Source organism: Cyprinus carpio, chromosome B2, assembly GCF_018340385.1.
Source record: "Cyprinus carpio isolate SPL01 chromosome B2, ASM1834038v1, whole genome shotgun sequence".
Classification (NCBI taxonomy): Eukaryota; Metazoa; Chordata; class Actinopteri; order Cypriniformes; family Cyprinidae; genus Cyprinus; species Cyprinus carpio.
Window position 1 is genome coordinate 8,022,927 of NC_056598.1, and position 26,393 is coordinate 8,049,319.

At 40.7% G+C, this 26,393-nt stretch overlaps 1 pseudogene; it reads right to left on the reverse strand.

Moving 5' to 3' along the window:
* LOC109089319 overlaps positions 1–26,393 on the reverse strand; it is an 84,732-nt pseudogene that overhangs the window by 31,671 nt on the left and 26,668 nt on the right.

Sequence of the window (26,393 nt, forward strand, 5' to 3'; positions counted from 1 at the left end):
CCCTTCTGCACTTTTGGTAACTGGTCAAGGTCTAGCTCAGCTACCAACTCTGACCTTGCTCAGAAGACTACAGAGGGTAGTCCAGACTGCTGAGCGATCATCGGTACAACCCCTCCCTTTTATTCAAGAACTGTACTTATCCAGCTGTGAGCAAAAAGGGCTGGCAAATCACCCTGGACCCCTCACATCCAGCACGCTTCCTCTTTGAACTGTTACATCTGGTCGACGCTACAGACCTCTGAGCGCCAGTAGAACGACCAGACACAGGAACAGCTTCTTTCCCTCAGGCAATCCATCTAATGAACACTTCGATTTTATAACTGTGGAACACACAACACTGCTACACACATATACACTTATTTATCTAACACACATACTTAGTCTACACTTCAAATTTGCACATAATATACCTGTACATAGAAATTGCCTATTGTAATATACCTGCAAATACAATTGTCAATTTGTATATTGATATGTATGTACTCTTATTATGGTATTACCTTACCTACTTATGTGTATTTTTTATTTCCTTTATTATGTTTTTGTGTTCTGGGGTCCGCTGTCATTCGTTTGCACTGCGGAAGCTTCTGTCGAACAAAAACAATTCCCTTATGTGTAAACTAACCGGCAATAAGCTCATTCTGGTCTGAAAAAAAATTCATTATTATTCATGATACTGCGTGTTTCTTATGAAAGCCGCGTACTTATTCACAACAGCATGTGTTGATTTCCTAGCCAGCCGTGACCGCCACATAACTGAGAGAAACGATCATGGATCGAAAGGAGTGGTGTTTTTTTTGTCTTTGTTAATACGAGTTTGCACAAATTTATTCATTCACTTGTATCTGAGAGGATTACCAAACAAAATTCTGAGTTTTTACCGATTCATTTAATTCTACCCCACTTAAAGTAACATTAAAACCAAACATGTCTTTCGGACATGCAAATGTGATGCCGCTTCTAGTGTAAAAACAGGAAAATGGGGAATGGGCCGTAAATGGTCAAATACATGATATCCAATCAGCTTACCTAATCTTTTGTGGTAAGAAGCTGATTCCATCCCACATGCAGACGTGAATGTGATAGGATGCCTGCATGAATATGCTACTTTGACAAATCGCACTATTGTTCAATGTATCTTTAAGTAGATCTTCACTTATAGGCAGCATATGAACAGAAGATTTACACGCACTGTACACTGAGATCGATTTTAAACTCTCTTTGATACAGACATACCCGATGTCCGACTTATTTTTTTTATATGTTTTAACAATAACGAGCAAGAATGCAAAATTCCCTGAATATCCAAGCGATGGCAAATGTGACATTAATTTTTACAACAGCTCAACAGCAACCAAAAACAGGTAATATTAAGTGAAGCCACTTTTACATTTTAAATATAGCCTACATTGTAAAGAATAGTGTCATGTTTGTTATCTTTTGCAACAAATCCTATCATCTGGTGTGAGTCCCTCCAACACACATGTGTTAGTTTCGATTGCTGGGAACATGCTTTAACGATTCCAGAGTCAGTGATTTCACCACAGGCCCGTTCTTCGTCCTGAATGAATATAGGGATGAATGAAATTAATGAATGAAGAGGAATGATGCGAATGCCGGCTCATAGACAGTGACTTGCCACCACCTGTTGGTGGTTTTATTTCTACAAGTCCACGAGGTCTATAGTCTACAGTCAGGACTTATCACTTCGATTTTGCCATCATAGTGCTTTAATTTATTATATTAAGAATAACACTTATAGTAACATGTGAAAAGATGACCATAAAACATGACATAAGAGAATGTCGAAAAATCAACCATGTAAATTCAGTTTAGGGGGGCCGAATATATGTACCTTCAATCTAAAATGTGGTCAATGCGTCTAAGTGGACAAAGGTTACTCAGACATAATCTTAAATGCCCCAGGTGCTTATATAAATGCCACAGAATACACTTAAAAAGTGATCATAGCGGCACCAGCACATTCATATAAATGTTTTCAATGCAGAGTGCAAATGGAGTCATTTATTTTGTGTTTTTAAAACTCGATGGGAGTGAAATTAAACTGTCCTCTTACCCGAAGCTGTGTGTGTTTGTCTGTCGCCCCTCTTCCGCTCTTCCCCACTCTTATCCCGCAGTGCACCACACCCACTTTTTAGTTATTTTTTAAAACTGTGGTGAGAACCTAACCATGCTAAAACTGGGCAGGTTTCATGGACCCCTAAGCAGCAATGTGAGATCCAGTGTGAAGTGCTTGTGAATTCAGCGAGGAAACACAAATGACTCTGTGATTGAAACTAATTAAAGCCTGTGTGCAATGAGACAGAAATGCTTTTTTAATCTACAATCGCCATCATTTACCACGGATTTCACTGTAGTACACTCACTCACTGCACCATGGTATTGTGGCAGAAATTTTAGGAATTTCACACTGAATTTTATTAAAGGAGTAAATGGTATATAATTTTTAGTATGTATTGTGATTAAGTCTTTATAGCATGTGTGCATTTATCAACTGAATGTTTTTAGACTACGTTGTTTTTCATATAATAGGCTACCTAAAAACATATGTTATATTTTTACCATAGTAATTGAGGTGCTAAATGTGTGTTCCTTAAATGTTTTTTTTATCATGATTTAAATGTATGCTACTACAGGGAGACCAATGCTTATTTAAAATAAATAAATAAATGGTTCAGAATAAATGTAACCATATAAAAGCTGAGTTGCTGACAATATTTTTTACAGATTTACTGATTTTGATAATGAACAAAAATTTACCCTCTGCATCCTAACTCAAGCTACTATCAAAGTGCATTTCTGAGACAAAAAGTGAGATTATTATTATTAATATTATAAGGCAACCCAAACCTGTTTCTTGATCGGCAACAATATCACTCATTATAGAACATCAAAAAACTAAGAAATTTTTTTTTCCTATTTAGATATTTCTTTGTTAAGGAATTAATGGTCTGGTTGCTTAAACTTTTCACTTTTGGAGCAAAAATCTGTCGTGTAAGCTTGCAGAAATCGAGAAAGAGAATCTGACATTTAATTGTGATAATTAATCGATATCAACTGATATAATATCGCCCAGAACTCCCTGATTTCATGGTGACATGAAGCCTTCCACTGTAGTGTTACCCTTTCCTTGTTTAGATTTAATTTTGACATTTTTGTGTCCTTTATTTAGGCATTAATATTGGATGATAAGGACAACACCCCAAAAGATACAACTAAATATTACAGTGTAATAAGGTTGTAATAAGCAAATACAAAGATTTAACAGGTAAAACGGTGGACAAGCAAAGTGAAAAACCCCAGGATGATCATTAATAACTGCAGTGACTTAGCACCTTGGTGTTGTGGTCAACACAGAGGTCAACAGTGACCTATCATGGCAAACCCAAGGTAATGTACAGTGGTGATGATTAGGAGGGCTGGCGGCTGTTGTGCTGCCCATAGTTTACCCAGCGTCGACCCCCACCACACCGCTTGACAGCAACTCGGGTAAATCTGCGCGACATTTAAGATAAAAAAAAAAAAAAAAACTCAGTCTGGAAGATTCCTGCTTGGCCCATGCTCTTATGCGGCTTGTACTCGTGCATAGCTTATTGCTGCTCAAATACAGAGATTGCACAAACATGTTAACACACAGCCTGTGAGTAGACAATGAAAGGTTGAGGTGGAAAGAATGAGGGAGAAATAAAGGATAATGACCAGCAGAAGAAGAAAGGTCAGAGCAAAAAATGAATAAAGAAAAGAAAGCTAGGAAGCATAATAAAAAATCTTTTGTACTGCAGAAAATATTTAAGGCTGAAACTCTGAAATAAGGTTTTCATTTGTTCATATTGTTAACTAACTACATTTGACATGAACTAACAATAAAAATACTTCTACAGTCTTTACTAATCTTCGTTAATGTCAACATTTATTTACCAAAGTTTGAAGTCCCAATTCATATCTTTTAGTTTAATTCCCTGTGAATTAACATCAACAAGTAAGGAAAATTAGTTTTTTTAACTCAACAGTAACAAAGGTAATGCATATACTAATGTTAACAAATGACGACCACGATTGCTGTCCAACGTGGCTACCTGTTTGCCTTTTGGCATGTATAGTGACAGCTGGGAAAATAGCTAATTGCAAGTAAATATTACCTAATTTTTATTACCTACCTGTAAGAGTACCTTTGTTTTTGTATGGCAGTATATTTTGAGGCTGAGTATATGAATGTTCAATTAATTGTACATTTATTAGTTTTTTCAGCCAGCATTACAGATCGACACAAGTAACAAGTTAATCTAGAAGTTTCAAGTGTGTTGCCATTTAGAGTTACGCTTCTATATAGATAGATATTAACTTAATTTTAAAATCCACTGAAATGTGCTAAAATATATCTTGCACAAACCGAAAGTGTAAATCTTACTTGTCATTTTTTTTAATCTAAATGAAAATGAGCAGTTTTTCAACTCAAAGTCTGATTATATGATCTGGAAATCTTAATCGAATCACACCATGATTGACCACAAAAAACAAGATTATTTAATTGCTTGCATGAGTGAGTCAGAATACGTGCAGTAGTTTCCTTGGCACAGATCGCAGTGCCACTCTATGCAATGATGCTAAATTACACTGGTCTTGACCTGCCCCGGTGACACCAAAAAGAACAGTGACCTGCTTACAGGGATTCACCAAAACACATGCCTCGTATAAGTATGTGGTTATTTTTTTACTCCAACTCAGTACATGCGCAATCCTTCTTTGTTTACTGCTGCAAGCATTTTCTTTATATATGGTAATGTACTCCCTGACTCCCTGGACCCCTGACAATCTACACGACAGTTTAAACTAAAGATACATTTGCATTTCCCAAAGGAAATCGTTTTTTTTGCAGGCTGCAAAAGCATAGTGTTTTCACCTTAAAGTTGTGGTTCTTTGCAAATGAAACTGCATTAGAAGTCACTTTGCTGTTGTCATGACACGTTCATCACCTTGTTTTCAGGTCGACTCGAGCCAAGAATCACTGTGTCACCACAATATGGAGGATAAATGGCTAAATATATTAAAGGAATATAAGACCCAATGTCAAGTTGGTTATGCAAATATATGTTAAGACAGAAATGTTAATCATAATGAAAAAGTTTTTGAATGTGCAAATACAGACAACAACATCAATCATTGACCATCATGTTTTTGAATCATTCTATAAATGTCATTTATACAGACCAAATTTTCATTTCAATTTTAATAACAAAACTAAAACTTATATATAACAAACACCTTTGAAACAGAGTTAAGCTGGTTTGGCTAAGATTTAGGTTTAAATGAGTTTAGATTCCTTATTGTTAGCCAATAACACAAGAGTGTCGACCCATATTGATTTTGATTCTGATGGCTGATGGTCGATTTATATGACATCACACAATGAAATGTAAAGATAGGTACAAAACAGTATAATTAAACGGATTCATATTTTAGAGCAACTTCTTGATTTTGTAATCTTATAGTATTTTTGTCACAAGAAATTGGAAATTGTTAAAAATAATGAATATGAGCACATGGCATTAGGTAATTGTGTATTTGATTGAGACATTTAAAGATGGTATAAGTGATTAAGTGATATAAATGCAAGTTTGTTAAATGCTTACCCTTAGATGAGAAAGTATAATGAGATAAGACTATTAGAAAATATGTTTCTATTACCACTAGAAAAGCAAACGCTATAATAATCTTTCAAAAACTACTTACTTGTTTAGCAGTTTATTTAACAATAATGTGTTGAACAGACAGAACTGTTTAAACAGAGAAAGTGAAAAATAATGAAGATGGAGAATTAAGTACTGGCATTCTCAGTAACTGTCAAAATAAAAATCTACTTCTGACACACTTGGCCCAAAACAGAAAAACTTATGGGCCATGCCACTATTTAAAAATATGCTAAATATCTTCCAGTAATATTTGACATGGCCTATGTCAGGTCGACCCACAATTGAGTTTTATTGACATTTAAATACAGAAAACAAAACATTTTAGAAACAGTATTTTTTTAATCCAATTTTATCTACAGTACATTGGCTTATGGCTTAGAGACACGCCTATACCTACATTTTTGGCAATTCTAAAATGTACCTCTAAATTATCAATTCAATACAATTTTCTAGCTAAAAATGAACACTAGTGGCTAGTAAATCCCAAGAAACTTTTTATTATTAGTGGATGGTCCACGTCCTGTAAACGTGATTTATGATAAAAAGAGCTCACAGCCTTTTTGCTTCAGTTAGTTGGCTTTTTATCTTAAGCTTGTCGTTTGGTTAGGTTTAGGGTAGGGGTGCTAATAACCGGTGATGTTATTTCCAAAATGCGACATTGTAGAGCTTGTTGTTTACAATTCCTGTGTTAAGCTGATTAAAAAGGGTTTTTCTGTAATGTCTACTGTAAGAACTGACAAGCAGCCTCAGATTGCTTTCACCTTAGACAGAACAGTACAGCCTAAGGAGAGCACACAATTGCTCAAACTGAGGCACAATCATTCTCCTGACTCCTTAAGCTTTTCATTCTCAGTGTTAGCTACCTTACGAGCTTGTCATCACACATATCTGAAATGTCATTGGGGCTGCTCACAATCAGATGGGTGGATGTCTGACACTCAGAATAATGGAGTGTCTTTCATTCGCTTCCCTTGCGGGTTCACACTGTTTGGCCCTCTGATTGATGGATCACACTAGACTAATGAGATAGAAATGGGATGTTCTGATGTACTCTTGGGATTTCATTCAGTGTTTGACAGGTAATTCAAACTTGTATTAGCTGAACAATGTGAAAATTGAAACTCAATAATACACAAGATAAATAATACTGCACACATGCATTTGAATGTCTGAACCATATAGTGCATGAGAAAATCATCAGTGTTTGTCACTTGCTCGGTGTCACTTTTTAAGTCTTTCCCAATCATCATCATAAATAAGGAAAGAGCATAATTGGCCTATAGCTGAAGGTCACTGACAAAAGACAATATTTGGACATAAGAAAGAAAAGGTTAAAAACAAAACCGTTTACAAACATGTGTCAGGTGTCTGTTTTAACACACCTTTACAAAAAAAAAACAAAAAAAAAAAAACCTTGACCTTGGCACAAAGCGCATTGGTAATCACTTGGTCCTCTCTGTTGTATAATTTTAGATTTCATTAGTTTTTCCCTGCAGGTTAGTGGACCACTCCTGATTTTCTATTTATTGTACAAAGGTATTTCAAATGTTAATAAGGGAGAAAAGCAGTTTAACTCCACGCTGCAAGATTCCTCAAGTGGGCTCTCTAGGGGAACGCCTCCAGCGTGACCAGTGTATGAAGAATGGAATGCAAAAATTACAAATGAACAGGACATTGGCAGGCAGCGGCTATGACGTAAATCAACAGAATTGTGACCCTGGCGGACAGCCTATGACGGAAAACAAAAGAATTGGGACGCTGAAGACACAAAATTAGGTGTACGTATTCCACAGGTGCTCTTTTATACCCCGCCGGGACACTTTGTTTCTGAAGTAGTTATTCGGTAAGAACAATGTCTGTTTCATAGTTTTTTATGAAGTGTGTGGATCCGTGTCAGTGCGATCTGACGACCAAGATGATGCGCACGACCTATGCCGTTATGTGTTTTTTCACGGAAGCATGTGCACTCTGTTCTTGCGGGACAGGTGGGTTCCTTGTGCGAGTATTCATGAGTTTGAGAGAGGTGGTTAACTCTCCTCGCGCGTCGTCAGCGGGCTGCCGAGGGTGAACGGATTTAAGAAGATGTGTTGTCTCTTTACATCCTCTGATTCCAGCTAGGAAGGGCTCGGTGGGCTTCCAGCGCGGCAAGGATGTGGCTGATGATGTAATATGGCTGAGGCGTCTCAAGCCTGTTGGGGTGTATGGAGGTTAGGGATTGAGTCTTATGCTAGATTAGGACTTTGCAGTGGGAGGCGAGGAAAAAGGGATAATTGCTCACCAGTAAGACTTTATTAGGCAATTTCTGGTTCTGGACTTAACCTCCCCAGATCCCGTGGCGGCCTCCCATGTCCTTTCATATCATTCTAGAGTGCGGAGCTAGAGGGCATGGGGTGAAACCATATTCATCCCACATTCATCGATACCAAGCATGTCTACTTACCCACTAATGTCAGTCCACGCGGATGCGTGAGCATGGCTATGTGTTTATGCCCCCTTTTGTGAAGCGAACCGTGTAAAGCTCGATACTCAGCTGGGTGAACATTGACTTGGAAAAAGGGTCCGGCCCCTGCCTTCCAAGCCACGAAAAGAGAACGTCCTCACTTGAATGGAAGGGTCAATACACTGCAGCGGGTCTGGCTGGGGCTGACCTGGCACACAATGTCAGTGTTGCAGCGTACAAGGCTGATACTGCTGAATACGTTAGACCCAGTGCCCGGGGCGTTCCCCTTAGGCGGAAGCTGAATTGCGCCACACACCACAGATCGGACTCTCAGGGCCACCAAGTAAACCTATTCCGCGATCGATAGGTCAATGATGGGTCGATGTTAGCCACAGAGAGGACATCTGTTGTGGAAACTTGGGACGAACATCGGGAGGGAAAAGAGAAAACGTTTTTCTTCTCGGCTGTGCATGGTTTTTTCGCCTTCGGAATGGTGTGGCACATCCGTTGAGATGGAGGTCGACAAAAGTAAGGAGGGCGAAGGGGGGGCCCCATGCTCAGCAGCTTTTAAGTCCCTTAATACCTACACGTTTATGTCTGCGCCCAAAAACTGGGGACTAACCTGGACCATCCTGGTCTGCTGGGAACAGGTGGTTTAGTGACGCTAGTCATGGCACTGCCTCCTCAAAGAAGTAGAACACAGAGGAGGTGCGAGTCGATGGAATAATAAAAAGGTGGCCCTGAGGGAAAACATCGCGCGCAGACAGGGATCAGCCATCAGGAGCTGTTAGTTGGTGACTAACCGTTAACCCCCCCCCATCACGTGCACTTAAAAAGTCAGGAATCGTGGTGCTAGACAACGAATGCAGATTCAATCTGATGCTGGGTAACTGGTTTTACTAAAATTTTATTGGTTTTTAACATGGTTTGTTTGTCAGCGGCTCCCTCTTCATTTGGGAGAGTCCATTTGGTTGAAGCGTTGCTCTACAGAGCGCTTTAACTAGATTTTGAGTGTTTGTTCGGCTTCCTATCAGTTAAGAATAAAAAGGAAAATCACTTTCCGCCTGAAGCTTCTATCTCTCCAACCCTCTTGTCCTCTACGCACTGAGTTTATTAGGTCCCCTCTCATATGAGAGGCTTCCCTCTCAAGAGTTCACCTATTAAGGGTTGAGGTTGTTAGGTTTCCTCTCATTTAAGAGTGTAAAAAGTGATAAGAGGAGAGTCATCCTGCCTGAAGCCAGTAGTCAGTAGAATTAGTGGACATGCGTTTTTTCCTTGAGCCTCGCTAACTGTCTCTAGTGCTGAGTGTAGCAAGGTCCTTTTCTCCATTGTTTCAGAGATTCGTTCTGCTGAGACCATCCACTCTTCAGAATGATTTTTTTTAAGGCTTTCCCTTGTTCAGATGAGTCAGTCTGCAGGCTGCAGCCGCCATTCTCTCCAACGATCCACATAGGAAGTACTATTAGTATGTAGGACTCTCTATGTGAGCCTTCTGCTAACTGGCCTCTGGCGTTGAGTGTGTGCTAGGTCTCCTCTGGTTGTTTTAAGCGAGTTGTTTAGTTCTGGGATCTCCACTATGTAAGAGCTTCTCAATTAAGGGGCTGAGTGTGGTTTATATGCTTCTTCTCTTGTAAGAGAGCTTCTACTGTTTAAGACTGTGCTCTGCGGAACTCCGTTCTTGGCATTAATTTACGTATGTAGGATCTTTTTGAGGCCTTACTAAACTGCCTCCTTCTTTGAGTTGTAGAGAGGTCCTCCTCTTGGTTTAGAGAGTCAACCGTTCATGCTGATACCTCTCCGCTCTTAGAGTTCCTTCCCCCCCAACCAGGGACTGAAGCATTGTTAGGCTCCTTTTTGGTTTCATAGTCCCTTCTGCGTTGCGCACTCCGCTCTCCAGAGCTCCGCTTAGGCAGTACTAATTAGTATGGAGGCTCGATTGTGAGCCTTGCTAAACGGCCTCTGGCAGTGAGTGTAGCTAGGTCTCCTCTACCTTTAGAGAGTTGTTATTGCGGAGATCTCCCCTATTAAAAGCTCCTCAATTAGGTCTGAGTGTTGTTAGGATGTCTTTTCATTTAAGAGACTCGTTCTGCTGAATGCATCCGTCCTCTAGCGACATCCACTGTATGCCGTTTTGATGTGGTGGGCTCTTTCTTTCAAGCCTCAGGAGCGTGTCTCCTACCGATTGAGTGTATCCAGGGCTCCTCTCATTTTGAAAGTCATGTATTGCTGATACCCTCCCAATCTTAAGAGTTCCTCCACCAGGATTGAGTGATTGTTATGCTTCCTCTAATTTAAGAGAGTCAGTCGCACTGCCAGCATCTTTTCTTCAGGACTCCATACTTTGGCAGTAATATGAGTATTTAGGCTCCTTTGAGGCCACACTAACTGGCTCTCTCTGGTGTTAGTTTGTAGCCAGGGCGCTTCTCGCTTTAGAGAGTTGTTATGTTGAGACCTCCATTCGTAAGAGTTCCCCTAACAGGATTGAGTGGTGTTCTGGCATCCTATTGTTAAGTAGAGTCATTCTGCTTAATCCTCCGCTCATCCATAGCTCCGCTAATGCAGTATTAATGTGTGGAGGCTCTTTTTCTTTGAGCCTCACTAACTGGTCCCTAGTGGTTGAGGGGTAGATAGGTAGCCTCTAGGTCTAAAAAAGTGTTATGTTGAGACCTCCAACTCTAGGAGTTCCATAGTTTCGTAGGGTGAGGCTAGTCTATGATGATTGGCGAGCTTTGGAGCTTGCCCTGTAGAGGTTTGTAGCATCTGGGCTCTGGCACCAGGGATTTCGCTGGGGCAAGGGGAAATGCGGCTACTTGATTCCTATTGACTTAGGAAATCCAGTTATTTGGTCACTCATCCCTACAGCATGGCAAAGCATTGGTATACCATAGCAGGATGCATCGTGAAGTTCCCTTTCAAAAGGGCGTCTCAGGTTATGCATGTAACCATGGTTCCCTGAGAATAGGGAACGAGATGCTGCTCTGACTTTTGCCGAAGCCATGCTTCAGGCATTCCTGCCTGCGTCTCCTTCAGACAAAAAGAAGATGGCGGTATTCCATGGGTACTCTTTTATACCTGCAGAAGCGTTTATTGTTTATCATAGACTGCTGCCTGCCAATGTCAGGTTCATTTGTTGTTTTTTCATTCATGCACCAGGCACGGTCCGCTGAAGGTGTTCCCCTAGCACCCACTAGAGGATGCAGCGTGCCGTTCCTATTCTCAGGGAACCATGGTTACATGTGTAACCTGAGACTTTTTTTCTACCTAAGAAATACACTACTGTTCAAATGTTTGGGGTTAATAATCTTTTTTAAAAATAAATGAATACTTTTAATTAGCAAAAGTGACAGTAAAGGCAATTGTAATGTTATAAATTTAAAATTAAATAGACTTAAATTAAATAGAAAATAGAGATCATTTATTTGAATTGTAATAATATATCACAATATTGTTTTTACTATATTTTTATAAAATAACTGTAACTGTATTTTTTTTATCCAAACTTTTAAAAGGCAGTGTAATCGAAAAAAAAATATTATGCTAGACTACCCAAGGTTTTCTTTTCAAAACTCCCTCCACCCAAAAAATATAAATAAAGAAATAAAAATGTAAAATATGCTCAACATAGAAGAGGTGTATTCAAATGTCACTGTATTTATGAACTGCATTTTTAATTATTATTATTATTATTTTCATAAATAATACATCCATGTTTAATGATTAGCATCATGTCACTGACCCCTTAAAAACGTTATTCTAAAGTTGACATCAATCTGGTAGGATATTTGCTGTACTAAATCTAATAAAGATATGGATAAAGCAAAGGATGTAACCATCTGTCTTTTATTAAAAAAACAAAACGGTTTATTTCACACTTTCCCCAAAATCTAATGGGAATTAAAATCCACTGCCGTTAAAGCAGATCTCAAAAAAGGATTTCAAATATGTTTTAGGAGTTGGCAGGTTGGAATCAATCCTGTTTTTCATATCTATATTACTTCTATACTGAATAGTTCCTGATAGAACCTAACTAGAGCATGAAATTGATGTGCAAATTCATTTTCCATAGGGAAAGAAGTTTTCATTAGGAGCTTATTTTATTTTAACCATCTTATTTTCTTTTAAAGGATGCAAGATGCACCTCAAGATTTATATAATATTCCATGCCCTAAAAGTTTTCTAAAAATGTCAAGCTTTAGGTTAAAGTCTTTTTTTTTTTTTTTTTTTTTTTGTAGTATAGATGTAGAATTTTTGTAGAATGGAACTATAATTGATTGATTGAATACGCGTGTGTTGTGAGGAATCATATATAAAAGATGAAATGTTTTCAAAATAATGTGAACACTGAGTAAAGTTTTTGTTGTGGATTTTAAATGCACTGAGCATTTTTTGAAATAATAATGCAAATAATAATAATTTGAACATGAAAAGTGGGCATTAGTTTAGAGGGATAGGGATAAAAAAGTAAGACAGATTAAGTGACATCAGCTAAAATAGAAAGTGATTTCTGAGGAGGACAAAGTTTTATTTTTTATTTTTTTATAAACCTTTAATTATTAAGATTTCATATTTACTATGTATTATTTATAGTATAAAACTGCATTCACTGACATTTAAGTTCTTTTGGATTCTGCCGCAGCTTTCTTTGATTTTAGGCTGTATTAGCGATAATTTGATGCATTTCAACCACACGGTCCAATCGCAGGGTGTTGCCTGTAAGTGAAGCTGCTTCAGAAATGTGATTCAAAACAAAGGCTTTGCTGCCAACTGTTTCCTGACATGCCGATCTGCTCTATTAAAGCTGATTTATTACTGACATTAGACACACATCTGCTCATGGCAGTGCATTCACTCACACTATAAGTGTCTCTTCTCTATGCGGTAAATGGCCGCATCTCACCTACCGGATATACAAACTGCAGCACACTGTTAGAGACATCACTATCTGCTTGCTTTTCCTCTCAAAAGGAATTGATGTAGGATAAAGGATAATCCTCTCCAGGCCTCCTTAGGAATATCTCTTATCTATGCTATAACACAACAGCATTAGGACTATCATGTGGGGATTACTCTTGAAAGGCAGAACTATCGCAGCATTTCAGTCGGACTGATCAAATGTAATCTAAGCCTCTCCATGAAATAGAGATTTTTTTAGACATTTTAGAGAGTTACAGTGAACCTGCTGACTTTGTGAGGCGCTCAACTCAAATGAAACATTCATGAGGGTGTTATGTTATGGTCTGATGACTGTAATGAGTAATATCAACAGCTGATTAATTCCTGTGCTGTGGTAGCACAGTGTGCCAGACTCATTGCTTTTAGCTGAGTGCACTTCAGAACTCAAATAACCTTTGAGAGTCCATTGATTTCTTCTGGCTGACATCTCACCTTTGTTACCGCTGGGATGTTGACAACAATGCGAGGAAGATTTTACCTACTTTGCCTTCCCAAGAACACTGGAGTTACTGAAGTTTACCATTTTACATAAGGCTACAGCTATTTGTATTACACATCTAAAGAGGACAAAGAACACTGTCTTCAGATGAAATGCACAGCTGCCATTCTACTATAAAAAATTCAGTAAAAATACAGTACAATATACTCCAGTAATTTGAAGGAATTTTCCTATTTGGTTTTTACAGGTGTTTTTTCTGTATTTTTGAGTTACGCTTTGCATTGTGGGAACAAGAAGCTCAGTTGATTATCGGCGAAAACTGCCTAGAGCAGGCGCCATTACTCACAGAGATAGTCTCGGTCAAAATTTCATTTATAAGTCAGATTTCGGGTTACACTTCCGTGGTATGTTGTTTTTTTGTTAAATGTAACAAACTGTAACATTAACTTATATGTTGTCTGGCTTGTTTGGCAAAGGAATGTCGGAGCCAACCAAAAATGTTCTAAACGGGTTGTCCCTATTCTCTTAATGAGTAATGGGTGTTTTTTGGGCGTAACGTGCAATAAACCAATCAGAGTCTCATCTTCCATTGCCTTTAAGAGCCAGTTCTTCTCGTGCCATGGCCGGATTTGCTATGGACACTGCTGGAATTTGGCGAAAGCATAAAAAGACAGAAGCGATGTCTCGAGATGAAACAGAGCTGATGCGTGCGAGCAAATAGATAGCCTGATTCTGATGGTGCTTTCACACTTGGTTCACTTGCCCTGGTCCGAACCCGAGTTCGATTGCTCCCCCTGACCCCGCTGGACTTGTGTTCATATTATAATATTTGAGTCCGAACCGCGGATCACTTTGCGATCATCAAAGCCAGCTGCTGTTTACCCCTTTGCTTAGGAACTAAGCGGCAGGAGAAGGCGACAAATGCATAACATTACTCTCTGCACTTTTATGTATTTCCGTTTTTGAACGTTCATTTTATTTATAAAGCCCGATTTTATAACGGCACTTGCGTCTGTCTTACATCATATGTCAAAATAGCTGTGCATGAAGGCTAAATCACCCTCACAAAGTACCCTCAGTGATTTGATACTGGAATAGAGCATTCTTCCGGAGCTCCTCCGTACGACTCAAGACCAGCGGGTGGCACAATTGTCACTCATAAACATTCACTCCCCTGCCCATAACAAGTAAACATAGATAAAAATACACTAACTACATGTACTATGATACAGTGTGACTATACAAAAATTTTTCTTCACTACATTATAATAATGTGTCATCCTGACATTGCTGACTTCACATTAAATCTAAACAGTGATGATGGCTACAGTGCTGTTACCTGTCTTTGCCACGTTTCCTTCTTGAAAACAGTGTCGCAGTAATTCATGCGGTCCTCTGTGGTGACGTAGATCGTGCATGTAGGGTATTTTCCACCGCTTGCCGCTGGCATGTTGTACACAATGCCCTTGCCATCTTGCCTCATGTTGCGCAAGGGTCCCCACACCACATAGACTGTCTCATTCCCCCTGGCCAAAGAAGTGCTGGGGTTTTGAATTAGCAGAGGAACACTAGTGTGAGACACACACTCTCAGGTCTGTCATGCGGCCCACATCCCTCTCAAAGCCACGGGTGGGTGCGTTGTTCATTCTCCAGATGCAGGAGGACTGGTCAATCTCGGCTCCTGCCTCACGTCCCAGCATCTGGCCAGGAGCTGGACACTATACTGCAAACCTCACAATGCACAAGCTTCAACGGCTGATCAAAAAAAGAGAGCAGAGCAAATCGGCTAATTTAGAATCAAATGTTCAGTTAAATCATGTACAGTACTGCAAACTTTCATAGTCTATTTTAACCAAACAATGCTACAGCTTTTCACTGTAGAGGCAATACTAGATACTCTATTGATCCTGATTAAAGCGTGTTTAGTCAAGTCAGTTTTACTTGTGTAGAGCTTTTCACAATACATACAGAGTTCTGGCATGAAACTCTGATAGCAGTCCGATAGGTCTAACTCAATCTGATGTAATGACATCATCATTATCACATGGCATACTGTAGCTGATTGGTTCTCTCCTGTATTGGTAGCCAATGAGCTTGATGCTCAACATTCAAATATATGACTAGAGCTAGCCGTAGCAGTGCAGCTTGCTTCAGAAACCCCTCCACCTTCCCCTGCACCACCTGTATAGATCTCTGCGGCGAGGTGATTCATGTATGCTATGGGGGTTATTTCATGTATGTTATATTTGCAGCATCAATATTTCTTACATGCTCACAGCAGCCAGTTGTGGATGTATTGGCAGTAGCAAGTCTCTGTACTTGCTCTGCCGCAGCAGCAGCATAGCAGATCTATTCCGCCAAGACCAAATACATTAACATTGTCATGTACATTACCATGCCAATACCTCAGAGAGTTGTCATGACAGAAATATTGTTTCACAAAACTCCACACATTACAAGAAATGTACAAATATGAATGTATACTGTATTTCTGTAACTAGTGAACTTGTAAAAACACTACTGGCACAAAAATGATAACATAAAATTATTATTTGAATGATTATATATACAATGGCTTTCAATGTTTTTGAAAGAATTTTTTTTTTTGGCTCACCAAGGCAATAATTACCAAGGCAATGTGATTCTAGAGATCATATGATTAAAAAATAGTAAAAATTTAACATTGTGAAATATTATAACAATTTATTTAAAATATATGTACTATAATTTACAAATGTATTCCTGTGTTAAGCAAAACTGAATTTTCACCAGCCATTACTCCAGTCTTCAGTGTTACGTGATCCTTAAGAAATGTTTCCTGAATACCAAGTTAGCATATCAGAATGATTTGGATTGTCAAAGCTGAAAAAATAGTGTTTTGCTGCATTTATGTACAAGATATATATTTATCGTAAAAAAAAATAATATATATATATATGAATATAAAAAAAGATAAAAAAAGTTCAAAAGAGTTCTTTAAAAGAATTTATATGAAATGGAAATATTTTGTAGTATTAAAATTGTCTTTACTGTAAGTTTTGAACAATTTAATGCAGACACACACACACACACACACACACACACACACATACAACAAAATATAAAAATAAATCTATATCACTAAGGCTTAAAAAAGAAAAGAAGATTGTATTTGTGGGTTTACTTTCTAATTGCACAATTATGTTCCTTAGTGCCTGTTTCACGGGCATAAACATAACATAACATAAAAATATTTTTTTCCCCTTAACTACTAAAAACTTGGGTCTGACAAGCAATGCATTTAGTGGCGTTGTGGATATGTGACATTGAGATGATGAAAGTGATGCTGTAATGCTTTCAGGGGAGCCAGTGTGGCATTATTGGGTGAATGTTACTGCTATATTTCATTCTGGTAAGGTCGTGCATCCCACCTGATGATAATCCTACTTTCACAGTGGAAAGAATTTGAAGCTTTAATATAATAAACTCATTATAGCACTTCGTTAAACTGAGCTCCATCTCAATTAGTCAGGTGGTCCTGTGTACACCTCGAATTTTGTTGAACAACGTCTTACTGGAAAAACATAATGGGACAGCTACAAATTAAATTTTTAGTATCTGATTTGTTCTCGATTAAAGGTGGTACTTGGCCGGAAATGTAAGTAGTAATAGTCCTGCTTAGATTGCTGTGGACAAATAATAAATAAAAATGTCTGGTATGCAGCGTGGTGATATGGCGTACTTTGACAGGACCCTTAAATGGCGCTTACCACCCCTCTGGAGACATGCGAACCACGTGTAAATGACTAATCATCAACACTATGTCCATTAAATCATTATCACCCTGGTCTTTCTATTCATCCGGCCTAGAATACCAAAGGGGATGGCTGAGTGTGCCATGAGATTGGCCTAACAAGTAAGAGCAAGGTTGCCGCTGCACAATTGGCTGATCTGCAAATCTGAGCACAAATTACTAGTGTTGCCAAGACAGGATATGGGTGGTCAGGGGCCGGAGGTCGGGATATAGCTTTATGACGAGACCAGCAGATCAGGTACAATTGGAAGTAATTTGCAAGGTGGGGGTGGCGGGTACGGCCTCTAAATTTGTCCCATTAGCTCATATTATTCTCTTGGGAAAACAAAGAAACTGATAAGACAACCACTTGAATTACTACTGTTACTGTGACACAGTAGACAGGGGCGGAACAACAGCTAGTAAGACGACACTTTAGTGCTTTGGCAAATGATGTGTCTATGTGTTTTGGCTTCCAAAAGTGGAAATGAGAGTTATGTTATCCAGCAGACCGAAAGAATGGTATGGTAATTGGTAAAAAAGATACACAAGCTATTATTCAAAGGGGGCATAGTTTGAGGTGGGTGGCGCGGATTTGGTCAAGTTTTCCTTTCTCTTTGGAGTGTTACAAGCTCTGGTTGCCATAAGAAAAGATCTGTAAAGTTGCAAAGCGACTAAAGTCCTCCAAGAGCCCAAAGAGGGGATATTCTTTGCATAAAAGTGGTGAAGGACTCGTCCGTCCACCCTCGCTTAAATGCCGGAGGGGGGTGGGGGGTCGGGGGGTTTATGAGTACTCACCCATTTGGGGCTACTTCACGATGGTGGGAAGCTTTGCATAGGGTTGGAGCGCCGCCCAGCGCTGTTCACAGCACCTCAGGAAAAAGGTGTATACCAGAGTTTGATTCTCACTATTGCCACGCCGGCACCATTGTCCGTGAAGATGCACCATCAGGTGGTTAAAGGAAAACACTGGACCGTTTTGGTCCCATATTCCACTATGTGTTCTTCCCTCAACTTATGACATTACATTTACATATTAATTTTTCAGTGGTAAGCAGAGAGGGCTCGCTTTATATCCTAAGTGACTTACAAATGAGAACAATAGAAGCAATCAAAGGACCAACGAGAAGAACAACAACAGTATTACAAGTGCACAAGTGTATAACAGTCTCAGTTAGTCTAACGCACAGTGAGAACGTTCGTAGTCAAAATGAATCTTTTTTTTTTCCAAACAGATAGGATAGACCAAGGAGTGCTCATGATTGGGCGCTGTGGTGGTGGGTGCAAGTTGGCTTGCTGCGAAAAATGATGGAGGGATGCTTTATGATGGTATTTATTGGGTAAAAATGAGTCCGCGAGATGCCGGATGCTTCGAATTGCAGATTGGGAAGGGTCATTCCACCACCGGGCACAGTCCAGGAAAAGGATTTGTGAGAGTCGATTTTGAACCTCTTTTGGGATGACACCACAAGGCCTGCGTTATCCACGTTACAGAACAGCAAGCTTCTGGAGGCGCATAAGTTTGAACTAGTGATGTTTATAGTATATTGGTGCTGGTGCCAGTGGTCGTCTTGTAGGCAATGCATCAGTAACCTTGAATTTGATGTTGAGCGGGCTACTGGTAGGCAGATGTAACCTGATGATGAGAGGAGTAACGTGATCTTTTGTTTTGGCTCATTACGAAGACAAACCTTGCTGCTTGCATTCTGGATCAGTTGTAGAGGCTTGATAAGCAGTTGATCAAAACCTGTTATTTCGATCAGAGAAGATATCCCTCTATGTGATATCTCTTCCACAAGTAGTCTAGCTCTGAGAGACTAACGCAGAGAGCTTGGACTCAACTCAAGTTCCGATCGGGACGATTTGTGTGCTGTCTCCGCTACCGAAGACCAGTTTGGAAGCGAAGATCTCACCCATCGAACGTCCATTTTGATTCCTTTGAGCGGACACATGGAGACTCATTCTGCTCAACTTGTTCCAGAGACATTTCTGAGTAGCTCTCAGTGAATTAGAGATGTAGTGCGCTGATGCCCACGCTGTGTCCATGGTGATTAGGGTGGTTAATATTCGAACGTGATATGGATCACGTTCGAGTAACATCTTTTTTCGATACGAGTACCTCACCACCACATTCGTATAAGGCGTAGTGGAAAACATGATAACTATGTGGATATACTAGGGTAGTTAAGACCCTACGCACGAACAAACGGATGACACAGATGAGGAAGTCGAGGGTTAGTCTCTGTGTCCGGCTGGACCCCAATTTCGCACTCGACACTCCTCTGAAGGGCTCATGATCTAGAGCGAGGTGGAAGACGCGCCATGTAGTCTAGGGTGCAGAGTGGGAAAGGTCCAGTATGATATTATTCGAAGGTCAAGTCGCATATCTCATCGATCCAGTCACACCAATCACGTTATAGATGAACAAGGACACGATGCGAAGAAAAGTAGCTCGGGACGAAAACCAACACCTTTTGAGCCAAAACCCCTGTTGGCAAACAGGGGTAGCATTATTATATTATTTGTTTACCTTATAGACCGCAAGAATACATGGCGGGCATTCCAACGGAGACTCTCTGATGTGAATTTACACTTTTTGTAAAACCAACCAAACATGTTAGAAGTCCCACAAACATAAATTTCAATAAAATAGATAAAAACAAGAAAGAATAATGAATAATAATCTGCTCATTTTTTTTTGTTGGTTTCCATCTATAGACGGAACTGCCTCGGCTGCGCGGGGTTGGCCATCGGTTCCCTTTCTCCCTGTTTTCCAATGGCTGATTTATAACTTCGACGTTGTCCCCAATTTCCGTCATGGGCGAGGCGTGGAAAATATACGCAATCAAGGTTGTTTTCCGACTTTCTTGTTGTAGTGGCGGGTGCACCCAGCATTTTTGTCTAGACTTTCCGCATGCCGGAAAGGCTTGCATCGAGTTTAGGGCGATTCTAAGCCGAGACATCGCCACGTCCTGTGTGTCGGCGTTTGGTGTGCAAACATAAGCAGTATGTAATGTATAGTATCAAAGCGTCCATCGATGGTGTTTTTGCGTATTCTGGACGTGAAACATGCGATTTTTATTAGTGCGGAAAAACAATGTCCGCGCAGTAGGATTTGTCCACATGCTCTATGAGTAGGAGCTGATTAGGTGTATATGATCATATGATTTGATTAAAGTAACAAACGATACGAATTAGAATTCACTTTGCAGATAATTGAAGTCACATCTATTGGCTTAAAGTTGTCTTGTGTATGGGATGCTGGGGTGGCGTGACTGCCAAGGTAGTTTAAATTGTTTTTAATGTTTGTACATAACAGAAATGATTAATTCATCAACTCTTACATGCGAAAGACTTGTAACGGTGCCAGACCTGCATGTGACTCCCCGTCTATCTCACACCGTGTAAAACTCCTCGAACCCGACTTTAGAGGACACTCTACTTCTCATGGGGCGGCTCCTCCTGTCCTTTCTCAAAGAATAGTACAACACGGCGAACGCGAGCAAGTTGGTACATCCTCGGATCCCATTTGGGAAGGGGAAGATCTCGTCTGGGTGGTCAGCAGTCAGCGTAGCCACGCCCAGGCGAAAAGTATAAATCCCACTTTAACTGTTGTTTGTTGTGTGTCGTTCGTTTCTAGAACTAATGCCATGAGCGCAGTGGATGGCTTAACAGTAAGTGGACGTTGGTTCACGTCTGCCGCATGTGGGGAGACCAGTAGAACAGAAATACTGCCAAATGAATAATGGATCACACGTAATCGGAGACAAAATAAAAAAATTAGAACTAACGATTTACAATCTTTTCCTTCTTTTTGATCGATCATCGGTGTTTGTCTCAAATCCGTACAAATAAAGAGCCACCTTTTAGGCCCAAGTTTGTTTCATTCTTCGTTACACTCACATTTATTCCTCGGTTTTTAATTCCGTCAATTGATATTTGCATTCTACATTTAATTATACGTACCATCTATCTGTCACAATGCCCAAGATAGTTTTTCGATTCGTCCTCTGGGTTTTCTGTCCCATGGTGTAGGTTCAGTGTACGACCGATATTTTCTTAGTCATATTGTTCGTTGACAGGAAAGCTCACCACTATCTAATAATTCTCCTGTATGTTGTATAGGTGCAAATCTGCAGGCGCTCGGACGTCATTTAGCCACCCCGTCGGTAGAGAGCTTAACTGATGATCCCATCACAACTCCTAACGGTTCTGGGCTGTCCTGGAAGAGTTATTGTTTGAGGCTGTAGGGACTCTCAGTGATAGAGTTTGTTTGAGATTTACCAACGAGCTAGGCGGAACCACCAGCAGGGGGGTCCTGATCTGTAGTCAGGTGGAGCGATGGTGAGTGTAGTGTTTCATCCGACTATGAACTGTACCCAGCTCAGAACAGGCAGTGCTGACAAATGCTGATGCAGACTCCCGTCGGATCATCTGATTGTGGGGGAAATGTAACAGGTAGAGTTGAGGGTCAGCAGCATAGCAGTGATAGGAAAAGGCCATGCTTTCTGAATGAACAGAATCCCTAATGACGTCCCTGAAGGATCTATCTGAGAGGTAGGGACTTGGCCCACAGGATTGTCTGTTTCCAGAGATGCCCATCTTTCTGAGGGGTGGACGTCAGAATTCGGGTGATTTACAACTTGTCAAAGGCAGCAGACGAGATCCAGCAAGATGAGTACTGAGGATTTTGGGATTAGCCTGATATTGTACCTCTCCGCTCTCATGGGCGTGCCACGCAATCAACTGTAGCGCACGGGCGCCACTATGCTAGCATTTAGCTTAGTCACCAGTCATTCTTAGTAGCCAAACAGGAGTGATTTAGAAGGCCTACCGAAACACGGTGTCCACGATTTTTTATCCCTATTGTGAAAGGAGCGGTATCGATGAGTAGTTACACGAGTAAGATGGGGCTGGGGGTTGGGGGGGGGGGAACCCAATAAAACGTGGTCGATTTTCTAAGCGTATAAAAAATCTTTGTTCCTTAAGTTTTGTATTTTACAACACGTTCCAGAACAGGTCACCCAAATATTCAGAGTGGTGTGCAGCACATTTTATGGAGGACTGTTTCCTGATCCTGGAGAAAGAGCTAAAAAGTGCGGCCAGCTCGTTCTGGGACTGACTTCACTAGTCCTGGGTAAGCTTACGTTTGCCATATCGTAAAGGGAGTTGCCAGTGAGATTCAAACCACGATTTTGAGCAGTCTCAGAGGCAGCAATTCTCAATTCCAGTCCTGCACCCCCCGGCTCTGCCCTTTTTGTATTTCTATTATGTCTTCACACGTTTTGTTCTATTTGGTGTGAACGATGTGGCTCCTCTGTGAATCAACATCACAGGATAGTGTCTCGCCATGATTCCAGTTCAGAGCACACGTCTATGTTTCCATTCAAAGTGCATTGAAGTGTGTGCGACACTGATTTCAATTATAGTTATTTACAGAGGTTATACGTATGTCACGCTGGCCGGGGTTAAGACGTTGTCAAGTCGTGCAAATCCCATTAATGACATGTTGTTCCGAAAGTGAGTAACTTCAACAGATTTTCCCGGCTCTTCAGTGAGTAGGCTAAGGCCCATGAACACTGTGTAGGGACCATGTCGGGGTAATCACAGTTCACCCCATCGTAGTCCTCCCTTCTGACATGAGCTGATTTCTGAATTAGGTTGTGTTTTAAAGAGAGACGGGCGCAAAATATGCCAGAGTTGCTTGGGGGGCGTTGAGACTTCGGAATGAGAACAGCTGGTCGTAGAGTACGGAGAGTTTCTTATCACGATCACAAATCAGACATGTTTTATGCTTTTTACCAGTGGCTCTACTACAACACAATGCATAAAAACACAGTATTCCATAATTATAATACGTAATTAGGTCCCCATGGGATGCAAAAAAGGCGGAGGATGGCAGGAGATTGGGCTGAAATCCATGACTGTGTTCTGACGACGTTAATTTAAGCAATTAAACGAAATGCAGTAAACGATTCTTCCAGGGTTCATTGTAATCAATTTAGACATGTGGACTGGGGGGCATGAGAGCAGGTACTATGGGCTTCATTTTTGCAAACTAAATCTGTTGTCCTTGCTTCAGTGCCTACACTATAAAAAGGTATAAACGCATGACAACCTGTTCAAAAAAGCCAGTCCATGATCAGAAATGGAAAACTTAGGTCTGTGCTAGTGTAGACAGAGAGCGACTAGAGCTAACCTTGAGGTCTGCCTCCTGATACACCAAGGTTTTCTTGTAATATTTGTCTAAATCAGCTAACCCACCACCGCGGGTGCCTTGTAACTTGCCTGGTTGGTACAGGAGTGGCATTGGAGTTCCTTCAGGCCCGTTTCCTGCCTTTCCCCACAGGGTTTGGAAACCACTCCAGCCCTGAAGGCTACGGTGGCAGCCAGTTATCTGCCTACCACGAGCCCTCTCAGTGGTGCCATGGTCATGGGCAGACTCCCCTGGTTACACGTTTGACCTCGTGTGGTGCGCTTAGGGGGCCCTGGTAGACGAATTGCGATGCATTCCCCACGGTGGGACCTTGGCTGTGGTGCTGGAATCTCTCCTGTAGGCCTCCCTTTGGAGCCTATTGAGGAGAGCTCTGATCGTGGCGCGCCAGCGGAAGAGCGAAGAAGGGAAAAGGGAAAAAGGGGGGTGGGGGATCACTATAGAAGACGCGGGTTGCGGCATTGATGCTGGGATGGAAGTGGATCTTCGTCTTAAGAGAGATTGGGGACCTACAGGCCCTGTCCTGTGGCGCCGTCCTTATAGACGGGTGGGGGGGGTTGTTCCCATTCTGAGCGTCTGTAAAAAAGCTCTTCTTTACCCTTGAGTGAGTGGGGTATTTCCTAAGGTCCCCTCTTCTACACCATGGTTCCTCCAGGCCTTAATTCCCACTACCTCCGTTCAGGAAGCCACGCCAGAAAAACTTATGGGTATATTGTCCTGGTCGAGCACAGTCATCGCACAGAGCTGCCCTGTAGACAAGGGGCGGACCCAGTTGGTCATTTGCTCTGTTCCCCCTAAGAGCGTTCCTCCCCACTAACTACAACAGACCTTCAGTCTGTGGATATGAGGATGCAATTGCTATAGCTTATAATGACCTCTGCCGTCCCCTCTCCCATGGAGGTCAAGTCTCACTCCACCCCAAGTGTCGGGGCCTCCAGGCCGAGTATCTTATGCAGGGGATGTCCTCGATGGCAGACTTCTGTGAGTCTTCGGGTTGTTTCAAGTGCGGGTTCTGTCTCCTTTTCCTCCCTTCGGTAGCACCAAAGTATGTACTCCGAGCCTGAGTTGAGAGCGTAGCGGCAGTAGTTGAGACGTTGTGATTTTGGCCTGATCGTAGGCGGAATTTTGTAAAAGTCGTGGTTTTCACCAACCTCGTCCAAGAGCGCGCCCACAACCGCTCCATAACGAGTAAACATTCCTTGAAGTCACAGTCCATAATAATAAAGGAATATAAAGCAAGAATTGTACATGTTAAAAAACATATTTGATTTAGCTTGAATAGAGAAGGATCACTCAAAATCAGAATGAAATGTGAAGGCTATGAATGACGGCAATTGACATGAAGCGGGAAGTTTACAATTCTCAAGGAATTTTGTTTGTTCCTGTCTAGATATAGCTATGTTCAGCTGAAACCATGATTTAAAAAGTACGACAACACTTATTCACATAGCAATCCGCTCTCTTCAATACTGCATTCAAAACAAATGTCATACAGTGCTACGTCACGCTGTTGCTGTTCTGTCGAAGGAGCCAGTAATCTGTAAGAAAACATCGATCCTGTAGGTTAAAATAACTGACAAAAACATACTGTTTTAGTTTTCAAATCAGTAATTTAACCTTTTAATGTCTGACAACCATGTTACTAGCTGGTCATGTGTTAGGAAAAAAGTTTTGCAACACTATGGTTTCCCATAAGCCACTTTAAAACTCTCCTGTTTTTTTATTTATTATTATTTTTTTTAATATACTTTATGAACAAGACTGGGCTATTTTCACATACTAAAAGACTTGTAGACAGGGGAGCGAAGGCGGAGCAGTGTTTCTGATATCAGGGAGCAAGGAGTGGAGCGTGAGTGGGAAATTGTGAACCCAGAGCGGAGGCTGGAGTGTTATTTAAATGCCGGAGCCTGGTGGTGTTGGCTGATATCTTAAAACAAGCATGGAAGGACAGAGTGTAATTCTTTTTTTTTTTTTTTCGGTTAAAGTACAATTTGTGCATCCTGAAACAAAAAACAGTTAAAGTGACAAACAAAAGAAGTGCAAAATGATTGTCAAAATCCTGGTTCACAACATAAAACCCCCCCCCTTTTGATTTTACCATCTACGGGATACCAGTAGCTACAAAAAAAGGCATTTCAATTTAAGTCTTTGACACTTCATTCAGTCCCAGAATCACTGGTCCAATCCGGGGTGCCGGTGAACCAGAAGGAAAAGCATAGAATGGAGCATGCGGGTATTGAGTACTAGTAGATGTAGACCTATCTTTCGTTTTCCTATCTATTCATATGCAGTCCGGTCCAGGACTTGCTGCTGGACGCACAGGCTTACACTGTTCTATACATAAAGATTGTTTGATTGGAGCCATGAACGACACTGTCATTGAGTTGTTAGCCATTAAACCATATATGAAGCATTCTTGGCTGTGCAACTGGGTGTCCCATCTATATCAATGCTTAAATAGACAGGAAAAAAGGAAAGAATAGTTTGTGCAGATGGAAAAAAAAAACACACAGGAGTAACTAAAATAAAAAGAATGTGATAATAGAAGGATGTAGAAATGATGCAGAATGGGTCATATACGATGTGAAATCAGCCCTTGCTACAATATCGATAATATTTTGCCGTTACATGTGGAATAGTGTACAAAGCAGCACTAATATATTCAGCAATGTGGTTATCGATTGAAACTATGAAGCAATCTAACTAGTTACTACGTGTGCACCTAATAAACAGATTGTGGTTTAAAAATATCCACAGTAAAGCCGCCCCCAAAACTGCAGAAAAAATAAGCCGAGTGTTACTAGAGCTTTTGTGGGGACACTGACCATAAAACATGGATACGTTAAGTGAATACCAGAATTCAA